The sequence below is a fragment of the Limulus polyphemus genome, unplaced genomic scaffold, assembly GCF_000517525.1.
Source record: "Limulus polyphemus unplaced genomic scaffold, Limulus_polyphemus-2.1.2 Scaffold1350, whole genome shotgun sequence".
Classification (NCBI taxonomy): Eukaryota; Metazoa; Arthropoda; class Merostomata; order Xiphosura; family Limulidae; genus Limulus; species Limulus polyphemus.
Genome location: NW_013666960.1, coordinates 99300 through 109761, shown reverse-complemented (window position 1 = coordinate 109761; position 10462 = coordinate 99300). Strand labels below are relative to the sequence as shown.

Here is a 10462-nt window from a genome sequence, read left to right as displayed (position 1 = left end):
GAGAAATTTGCATTGGAAAATCCTGTAATGTAACCTTTCCAGAAAAGGACCAATTGAGCCATCATCGGCACTTGGAACTCCTGACAAAGTTAACTTTATTGTGATCCCCGATGAAACTAGAATATATATATATATATATATATATATAATGACAGTTCTAAATGGCAAATCAAAATACATTCATTTCACCAGACCTCGATTAAAAATTAATACAGAACTTGAAATTATTAAATGTGATTAATGACAATATTGTTGAATACCTTTGACCAACAAAGGCAAGAATTACCCAACTGTACCGCTTATCGAAAGAAAAAAATTGTTCCACTCAAACCCATTTTATCAACCTATAATAGCTACAATTAAAACCTATGAAATTCTTAGCATAACTGTTCATTCAGTATCAATCCTTCCATCGAGTTATCTATAGAAAAGGAAAACAACAGATGTATATTATTTTTGAACTTAAGGATTTTGATGGAAGAAGACCATTTCACCAACCATATTTATTAGATACCACTCAGAGTAAACTGTACATCCATAATACATTTTATATTTAACCTCCAGTTATCTTGCATATCCTATCCGAATAATATCTACATGATTCTAGTAAGTTCCAATGACTACCATAGAATGCTGAGAGTCAGAAATATTGCTAGTATCTTTACAATAGCTTTGAGCCTCTGCTACAATGGCTACTAGAATTCCATTAGATCAACAGAAGTACATAGCAGTATGCATGGATTATAATGACAGCTCCACATGGACCTGAAAACTGCGTCAACACATTCACAAATAAATTTTAATATATTTGTTAACATAATTTTGCGGACACCTTGTATATTCATAAAACCCCAAAAAGGTTTTACTTCCTGTGTAAACTATTGATGAAGAAGAAAAAAAAACAAACAATAGTGTTGTCCATAAATCAAATTTCAACACAGGATTTACTTTTTAAGTGAGCTCTTGAGCCAACGAAACAACGACGACAAGTCAGAGGATAAAACTCAAAGAATTTGTTTTTAAACAAAAAATATATTTTTAGTTAGTTTTTCTAAGAACGAGAGTAAACGTCACAGGTTTCTTCAAATGCTTATGAAACTCATTTTATTGTACAGTTTCATTCTTATTAAACCGCCTGATAGGCCTGCTACACTTTCTTTTACCTGAGCATCTGGGAGCGAAACAATATAATAATTTAGAGGTGTGACATCACTGTATTTTAAAATGAAATTGCAAGCTACTTTATATACAAGTTCATTGCGCATATGATAAATAATAATGAAATAAATAAAAATATCAAAATAAGTGAACTATAACTCACTCCATTACCATTTATTTATATACATAAATTATATATATCTTTAAAAAGCGGTCTTCTATGTGCTGGACTTCCACCTGAGCTAATCTTTCCAGATAGTAGCAGCTAATCTCCGTGAGAAAGTGGGAAGTCGACAATAAACTAATATTACGTTTTCAGCTCAAGGATAAAAGGTTAAACGTATCTATTCATTCACAAAGTTTTTTTTTTGGGAGGGGGGGAGAGTATTATTGAACTTGTCATTGAACTTACTGAGATAACAATGGAACAAAGTAACTAATTGTTATAATTATGTATAATTATTAACAAGTTCTGAACAAAATTAAGGTAATTATAGATATTAGAATTGAAAAGTAACTTATAAGTGAATAAAACGAATTCTTTAGTATATATATTGGAACTAACAAATAACTTATAAATGAATAAAACGAATCCTTTACTATAGATATTAGAACTGAAAAGTAACTTATAAGTGAATAAAACGAATTCTTTAGTATAGATATTGGAACTAAAAATAACTTATAAATGAATAAAACGAATACTTTATTATAGACATTGGAACTGAAAAGTGAATAAAACGAATCCTTTAGTATAGATATTGGAACTAAAAATAACTTATAAATGAATAAAACGAATCCTTTATTATAGATATTAGAACTGAAAAGTAACTTATAAGTGAATAAAACGAAAATTAATAACAACAATTCTTTTTTATAGACTAATTAATTATAGATGTTGGAACTAAAAGTAATTTATAAATAAATAAAGCTAATCATTTATTATAAACTGACTAATTAAATATATAGGAACTAAAGAGTAATTAGTAAATTAATAACAACAATCCTTTTTTATAGACTAATTAATTATAGATATTGGAACTAAAAATAACTTATAAATGAATAAAACGAATCCTTTACTATAGATATTGGAACTGAAAGTAACTTATAAATGAATAAAGCTAATCCTTTGTTAAGTAATTTATAAATTGTTAACGCCAATCCTTTATTATAAACTGACTAATTAAAGATATAGGAACTAAAGAGTAATTAGTAAATTAATAACAACAATCCTTTTTTATAGACTAATTAATTATAGATGTTGGAACTAAAAGTAATTTATAAATAAATAAAGCTAATCATTTATTATAAACTGACTAATTAAAGATATAGGAACTAAAGACTAATTAGTAAATGAATAACAACAATCCTTTTTTATAGACTAATTAATTATAGATGTTGGAACTAAAAGTAATTTATAAATAAATAAAGCTAATCCTTTATTATGAATCGACCAAAAGTTACAATACGTTATAAAGGAGTGCATAAGAAAACTAAAACCTACAATAATGAGACTACATCAAGTCATCAGGAATAAAGAATAGCAAATACTATTAGTACGTGAAAAATGTAGATATAAATTTACAAAATCATTATTATTAGGACACGAGAATCTACTCACAAACGTACATAATCATTATTATGCATTTAATTTTTATTCTGATTCTGAAGGCTTTATTATTTCTCGGTAACGTTTCGCATGGCTGATTTCAACTGATTTGTTAAATGCTGTTTGGGTATTCTGTGTTTATTAAAACATCACAATTTTCCTAAGGATGTTTAAGATAAAAAATAACGGTGACGAATCACACACGTACATTTTAATACTTTATAATGAGATTGGTTGAGAGTTTTAAAACAATTAAAATAAACCCAATTTAGGAAAGCAAATACCAGCCCCTCCCCCCCTTCAACACGGTTTCATTAAATCACTAACACGGTTTTCTGCAAAACTAAGTTTGGACTTGTAGGTTTACAGTATGAAGTCTCAGGATATTCTGAAGGTAAACGTTCAGTAACATGTGTCGCTCGTGACGCAAAAAAACACACGAAACTTCATCCTAATAAATAGTTACATTCCTTTACTCACGTTTTTGAGAACATGTTGTTTCAGAGATCTGATAATTTTTGCTTTTTTTTTACACATACTACCGTTGTATTATCGTGATTCCAATATATTTGACATAATCAACAAAAAGAAAAAAAAAAGACTGCTTATGCTGAATCAATTTTATACTTTTACACGAGGTTAACGCTAGAAAAATGAAGTAAGAAATCATGACTATACTGTCAAAAGCACCTGGGGGAAGACATGCGGGACTGATCTATGCTGTTCAATCATGTGGGCCGCTCAAATAAGGGATTTGAAAAAATGAAGGGGTCACTGAAACAATAGGTTTACAATTCCCGGAAAATAATATTACCTGCCCTTAATTTTCCAAACTTAACCTATTATTATTCTCGTTTTTATAAGAATTGTGTTACTACAATTGATTGAATTGTAATCGTAGATATTTCAATCAAGGTACACGCGAGAAATAAATAGCGTCTCTTTGTAATGAAGGATTTATTGCAAATATAAAAAATCACTTAGATATATAATAAACTAAAGACATTATCCACTATTAAACATCTTAGATCTCTGTATTTAAGCCATTCGCATAGCTGAAAGTAAATTGCACAATGATTTGTTTGTTTGAAGTTAAGCACAAAGCAACACAATGGGTTATATGTGCTCTGTCACCACAGGTATCAAAACCTGGTTTCTAGCGTTGTAAGTCCGTAGACATATCGCTGTGTCGCTGGGGGTCAAATTACACGATGAAAAATGTAGACAATTCTAACAGTTTACAATCTTCTGATTCTCAAAATTCAGCCAGGTACAAATATTATTTTGTCTGGGTTTTGACAAACTGTTTATCTTTCGTCTTTTTTAATATGTATTAGTATAAACAGCGTTTTCTTACTGTCTATATTACTCGACTAGACTTAGCATTAACTATTTCGCCGCCTCATGCAAGTTTTTAGTCTACACTCTCTCCAAGTTTACATTTACCGTAGTATAAGACATCAAACTAAACATATCTAATTATTTATTAAAACCTCGAGAAATGTTAAGTAACACGAGATTACCGTGCCAGTTCAAATTCTTAGAATTATAGAAATTTCACTTTTGTTGTTTTTATTAAGGCGAAATTGCACACTGCTTGCTCCAAGTCCAATTTTCGTGCAATTTCATGCTTGATCGAAATTTCTGCCAATTTAACCTGTTTCCTTTGTATCATGGTTGATACCTGGTACGTTTTAATCAATCTAAGTTTGTAAAAGCTTCTTTCTCCAAAAGTAACGAAGACAAATTGAACAGAAAAGTGTTGGGAAACTACGATGCTATCATATTCTTACACATGGATTCTAACACACTAACCAGAGTCCTTTTGGTCATTCTCACTGAAAGAGCCCGCAATTCGTCATACAATTCCATTGCCCTTACATCAATTGTTTCGCCGTCTGTTAAGCCAATATGGAGATTCACGAAAAGTTTTAGCAAGTCCCACGAGTTCAATCGCGATACATTAACTCGACGTTTGGCAGTGTTTCTGTAGTTGCTTAAATCTCTCTCTTCCACAGATTAACTGGCTTTTGTCGACAATTCTATTAAACAAAAATTTACCTTGAAGTATTGAATAAAGGAATAGATTATTACACCTTTAGAATAAACACTCTGCTTTTGTGAATGAATCTGCTTTTCTTGCGAAAATTTTCCAGTGACTTCCATTTCTTCTGTAAGTTTCCTTGCACCTACCAATACCTTTTCAAAACCTTCAACAGTTCTGGGCTGATAAAGGAAATCAGTTTTTTTGTTGTTGCGGAATAACTCCAGGTATATAAAGAAAACCATCTTTTCAATGCCTGCTGCCGAGGTTAATCTCTTTCAGCAAGTCGTGCCATACCACCAATCTAGTTAACACGTCCAGTTTATGTTGCCATATGTTTTATGAGTATAGAATAATTGAACAATTTCGATTAATACTTGGCATTTCTAGCAGTAGTTAATAAATGAGCCTGGATCTCGTTGAACAGCAACTGAATCAGCTAATTTTGGATGTGCTTTCCCAGATAGTGCTTATAAATTTTTTACGTGGTAATATTTCTAAAGTAATTTTATTATTAAAGGATCACGCATGGTCAAATACTGAAAAAAAAGTTCAGAAAATTTTTATTTTCGGATGTAGGAATATTCTTGTTTGTTTGTAATTAAGCACAAAGCTACACAATGGGCTATCTGTGCTCTGCCCACCACGGGTATCGAAACCCGAATTATAGCGTTGTAAGTCCGAAGACATACCGCTGTGCCACTGGGGGGCAGGAATATTCTTATGATTTTCACGAAGAGAAATATTTTACAGTTACATGAACTCTATTCAAGGCTAAAACTATTTCAAATGCTCCTTCTATTGTTTAATCAGGCATAAATTTTCTGAATCGATTGTTTTAGTTCATTGCCAGTCGAGGCTCTAAGTCCTTCCATTATTAGAATACCTTCAGATGATGTTCAGACTTTGCGTGTCAATTTAGAAGGGACGAAAAATTTTCCTGTCTTTTGTTCCGTTTTAAAAACAATGAAAATTTAACCATGCAAAAAAAAAAAAATATTGTAAACTACTGAATCGCACGAGACCGAATACCGAACCCATTGAACCCCAAGATATTCCTCCACTTACAAATATTCGTGTATAATAGACCTATTTTGATCAACAACTATCGCATATTTGAGTCTATTTTGACAATATATCTGGATTACCCAAGTCAAGTACACACTTTCATATTTTCTGCTTTCTGTCTGTTTTTTTTCCTCTGGCCTGGCATGGCCAGGTGGTTAGGACACTCGACTCCCAATCTGAGGGTCTTTGGTTTGAAACATGCTCGCCCTTTCAGCCGTGAGGGCATTATAATGTGACGGTCAATCCTACCATTCGTTGGTAAAAGAGTAGCCCAAGAGTTGGCGGTGGGTGGTGATGACTTACTTTCTTCCCTTTAGTCTTTCACTGCTAAGTTAGGGACGGCTAGTGCAGATAGCCCTAGTGTAGCTTTGCGCGGAATTCAAAACAAACACATTTTTCATCTTTGTAATTATCTATGCCATGACAAGCTGTGTTTTTTGTTTTATAATTACTGAAAAGTGAAGCAGGAAGGTTGTATCGCTCGTCTTTTCACTAATTTTAGCAGCTACAGTTCCTTCTAAAGATAGTTTCTTCAGTTTCTTTATTGTGTCATGGTGTAGAAAAACTTCAAAATCTGCTCATTTTTTCTGTCTTCCCCTCTTCGATATTGAATATCAGAAATGTAATGCTTATATATCATCAGCCATGTTTTTTTTAAGTTCACTTTTGAGTTATAGCCGTTTCAACTGTCACTTTCTTAGCTATCTTGCACCTTTTAATTGTAGCCTGTAGAGTTGAGCTTTGCTTATACAGAGGTTGAGTTCGACATATTAAAAAGAAACTGGAGCTTCATCACGTCGTTACAGCCCACGTCGACATGGTTATGATATATCTGATGAAATATGCATCTTGACAATAGCCTTACAACGTAGTTTACATTACATAAGATTCTGTCGCAAGGGTGTAATGTCGAAAACATACCACTTTTCTGTACATGCTTTCTAAATTCCATCTAGTTTACGTGGATGAAAGTTTCTAAGTGTTCATTTCACCAGTCTGATATCACAGAAATATATAGGCACTGCGGATTGATTAGTATGTCTTTGTAAGAAATGGTTTGAATACCAGTTTCTAGCTCCTTGTGACGGTTGAATGAATATGACATGGAAACAATTTGTGTACACGTGACTTTTCTTGCCTTTTTGGACGGAGTTCCTTCTTGATTATGTTGCGTACTGTTGCTTGAAACATGAAGATGGCTTTTGTCACGTGTTCTTTGATTTTTACCAAATATAAACTAGTGCAAATAGCTTACCACAGATGGGATACTACTTGTTGCAAGTCTCCTTCTAGATCGTTCTGGCGTCCCACGTTGATCAACATTCCTTTGTTTTCAATGACATTACCTTCAAGGAATGTCACCATTTTAGAAATTCTAAATTTTGGTATAATCTTTTTCGAAACAGATCAATGCTTTGTTCAGATACTTTTTCTGTACTTGGTGTAAAGTCACGCCTCGTCACGTGCCATAACATATAGGGCGTCAAATTGTTCGACTCTCCAGAAAAGGTATGAAGCAAATGGACATTGCCAGAACAGTAGGGTACCCCCAGTATACTGTATCCAGAATCCTGAAACGTCATCAGATAGAAGGAAACATTGTTCCAGGAAAGTCTTCTGGTAGACGCCGAAAAATTACTGCCCGAAATGACTATGTTTTGATCAAGTTTACATGTCAAGGTCGAAAGAAGTCTTGAAACACCTTACGGCAAAAATGGCATGAATGTATTCATTCCAGGATATCCAAAAGAACAGTGAATAGAAGACTAACCAAACAAGGTTATTTTGCAAGAATGACTATCTGCAAACTGATATTAACCAGAATTCACCACCGTCACCATGTCACTTGGGTAAGAAAGTATGCCAACTTACAATTAGGACATATAATCTTTTCAGGTTAGTCCTGTTTCTGACTTTTTAAAACTGTTGGTAGGATTCTTGTTCATCGGTTGCCCGGAGAACAGGTGAGGGAAGATTGTCTTTCCCATTGGAGGTGGCAAAGTACATGTTTGGGCAGATCTTCATCATGGTGGAAAACTGCTAATCATATCCTACAGAGAAACGTCATGGCGCCTACTACAGACATCACATGGAGACGACATTTTTGACATATGCTAGGGCAAGGTTTGGGAATAATTCTGTGATTCAGGATGACAATGACACTGCCCACAGTGCACATATTGTACAGGATTATCTCAACCAGGTGGACGTTACAAGATTGCCATGGCCAGCAAAGTCTTCAGATTGTAATCCCATTGAGAACTGTTAGGTAGGACTGAGCCGGAAAATTTCTAACCACGACCCTAAACCAACTACAGTAGTTGAGTTGCAGTACCTTCTAGTGTCAAATTGGTATGATATCACGCTGTACTACATCAATAACCTCATCGACCGCATGCCACGTCGCTTTGCAGAGGTTATCAGAGTACGAGAAAGATCAGTGAAGTACTGAATATTTAACATGAACTGATATATGGTTACAGACGCTTTTGATGATAATATAATGTTCTATTTTGTCATTATATATGTTTTGGTAAGGTTTTGTTGTGATAGGTGAAACGCTGAATTACACATCTTTCTAAAAGTGTCTGATAAATGTGTTTGCTGTTCTAATAAATCGTTCATTGTGTCCATATGTAGATGTTTAGTATAACATGCATTTCTCAGGTTGACAGTGCTAAGTATAATTGTGTTCCATCTTAATAATAATTACCTTATTTGTTACAAAATATGCAAATATTATGGCCAAGACTGTACTAACAGTAACAAGTACAGTCTAATCTAGTAACATAGGCCCTCACTATTAACATTATTAGCTCTAGTACTGTATTGCTAAGTATTAGACATTGGACTTGATAAACACTGAAAATTAGTCGTCGTATGTTTTGTTTACCTTTAAAAAGCTATAAATATATCTGGGGAAATTATTTTGAATTGTTTAATGCCAATATAAACCGTTAACAACACATATTTCATTACGTTCACGACGATTGACCCATACATGCTATATTGTACCTCACCTAACCTTTACTTCAAATATGGTGATCAAGGACCTGAATATGACTCCAGTCTATATAAATTCCGTGTTAAAATTAAATGAACATAAATAATTTCTGTATACAATAGCCAAATGTCTGTCTTCCAGTCACGCTCTGTATCTCCTGAATGGTTAGTCATAGAAAAAAAATCAAAATTCTTTTTTTCAAGAGTATATTACATGAATATTATTCTTTTTTTTGTGCAGTTCCTAAAATTTTATATTGATATCAACATCGATCTGCCAGTCTTTGTATGTGCTGAACGGTCAAGGTTAAAAAACTTATTGAGGAAAAAATATTTCTTTCTGTGAGGGAATTTCAAGAAAAAAACGGGATTTCCTTTGTCGACTGATTGAAAGAACTATTTTGAAGATAGAAGCATGAAGGAAAACAAAACGCATAAAGAAAGGAACGTGTTTGAGTATATATTTGTTTTCTTTGGTTTATATGATCTTACTGATCTGAATGGTATGCCTCCCCTTTGACACTTCTTGCAGGAATGACAACTGTCAAAAAGCGCTTACTTCCGTAGTGATCTTTTCTTGCGTTCAAATAGATGATAAGGAACGGTGGCATCCAGCGGAAAAAATCTCCGCAGCTACTTAGCAAACTTGAAAGCTCTATGGTGCTGGATGCACCCTTTGCATCGAAACCCAATATTTTTGCCAACAATGCTTAAAAACAAACACAATTTAATTTTCATTATTGAAATAACACATGGAATAACAATATATGCTATGATTGGGTTGACTGCACATTTTTTGTTTATTAATAACTGTTTTTGAGAAATTTACCTTTGAATTGTTTCAACAAGCATCTGCTAGTCACGTAATAATACCGAGATAACTTTGTGATAAACTGTATTTTATGTACAGTTCAACTGGACTGGCTAAGTTGTTAGATGTGAGTTCTGATTTTAATCTAATTGCGATACATCTGAAAAATGTTTTAAATTTTAATCTCCTGCAAAATTTAAATATATAATTAAAACAAAACAGGCCTATTGGCACAACCTATCAAGGAAACAGTAAAATTATAACTAGGTAAAAAAATGCAATAAATAAAAACTGAAATCAAATATTACAGCCTGTGAAGTAAATACTACATGAATTTTTACACGACAGAACTTCATAGATGTTTTAAACTAGTTTTTAGCACTGTAAAGTTCTACAACAAAATATATATACAGTCGAAATACAAAAAGGATAATCATCTGAAAAATAAACAGCTAAAATTTGAGTTTCAATACCGCAGTCGGCACAGCACAGATAGCCCATTATGTAGCTTAGCGCTTAACAACAAACAACCATCAAACCTGCAAAAATAACATGTGGTAAAAATACTTCATACTGATTCGATACGGAAGGAATGCAGGAAATGGCGCCACCTGGCTTGTTTAAAGTAAGCTTTATGGATATATTTTATTTTTATGGTATCAATTTCACGATATGTCTCTAATTATTGGATAAAAATGACTAAGAGCAAAAATTTTGAGAAAACAGGGTTTTAAAAATTACGAAAACTCATACTGGAACTTCACTTTCCATT

General features: G+C 33.0%; 1 protein-coding gene across 1 annotated transcript in view; it reads right to left on the bottom strand.

Annotated features, from left to right (window-relative positions):
* LOC106463215 (band 4.1-like protein 4) overlaps positions 1-10462 on the bottom strand; it is a 139971-nt gene that overhangs the window by 70303 nt on the left and 59206 nt on the right.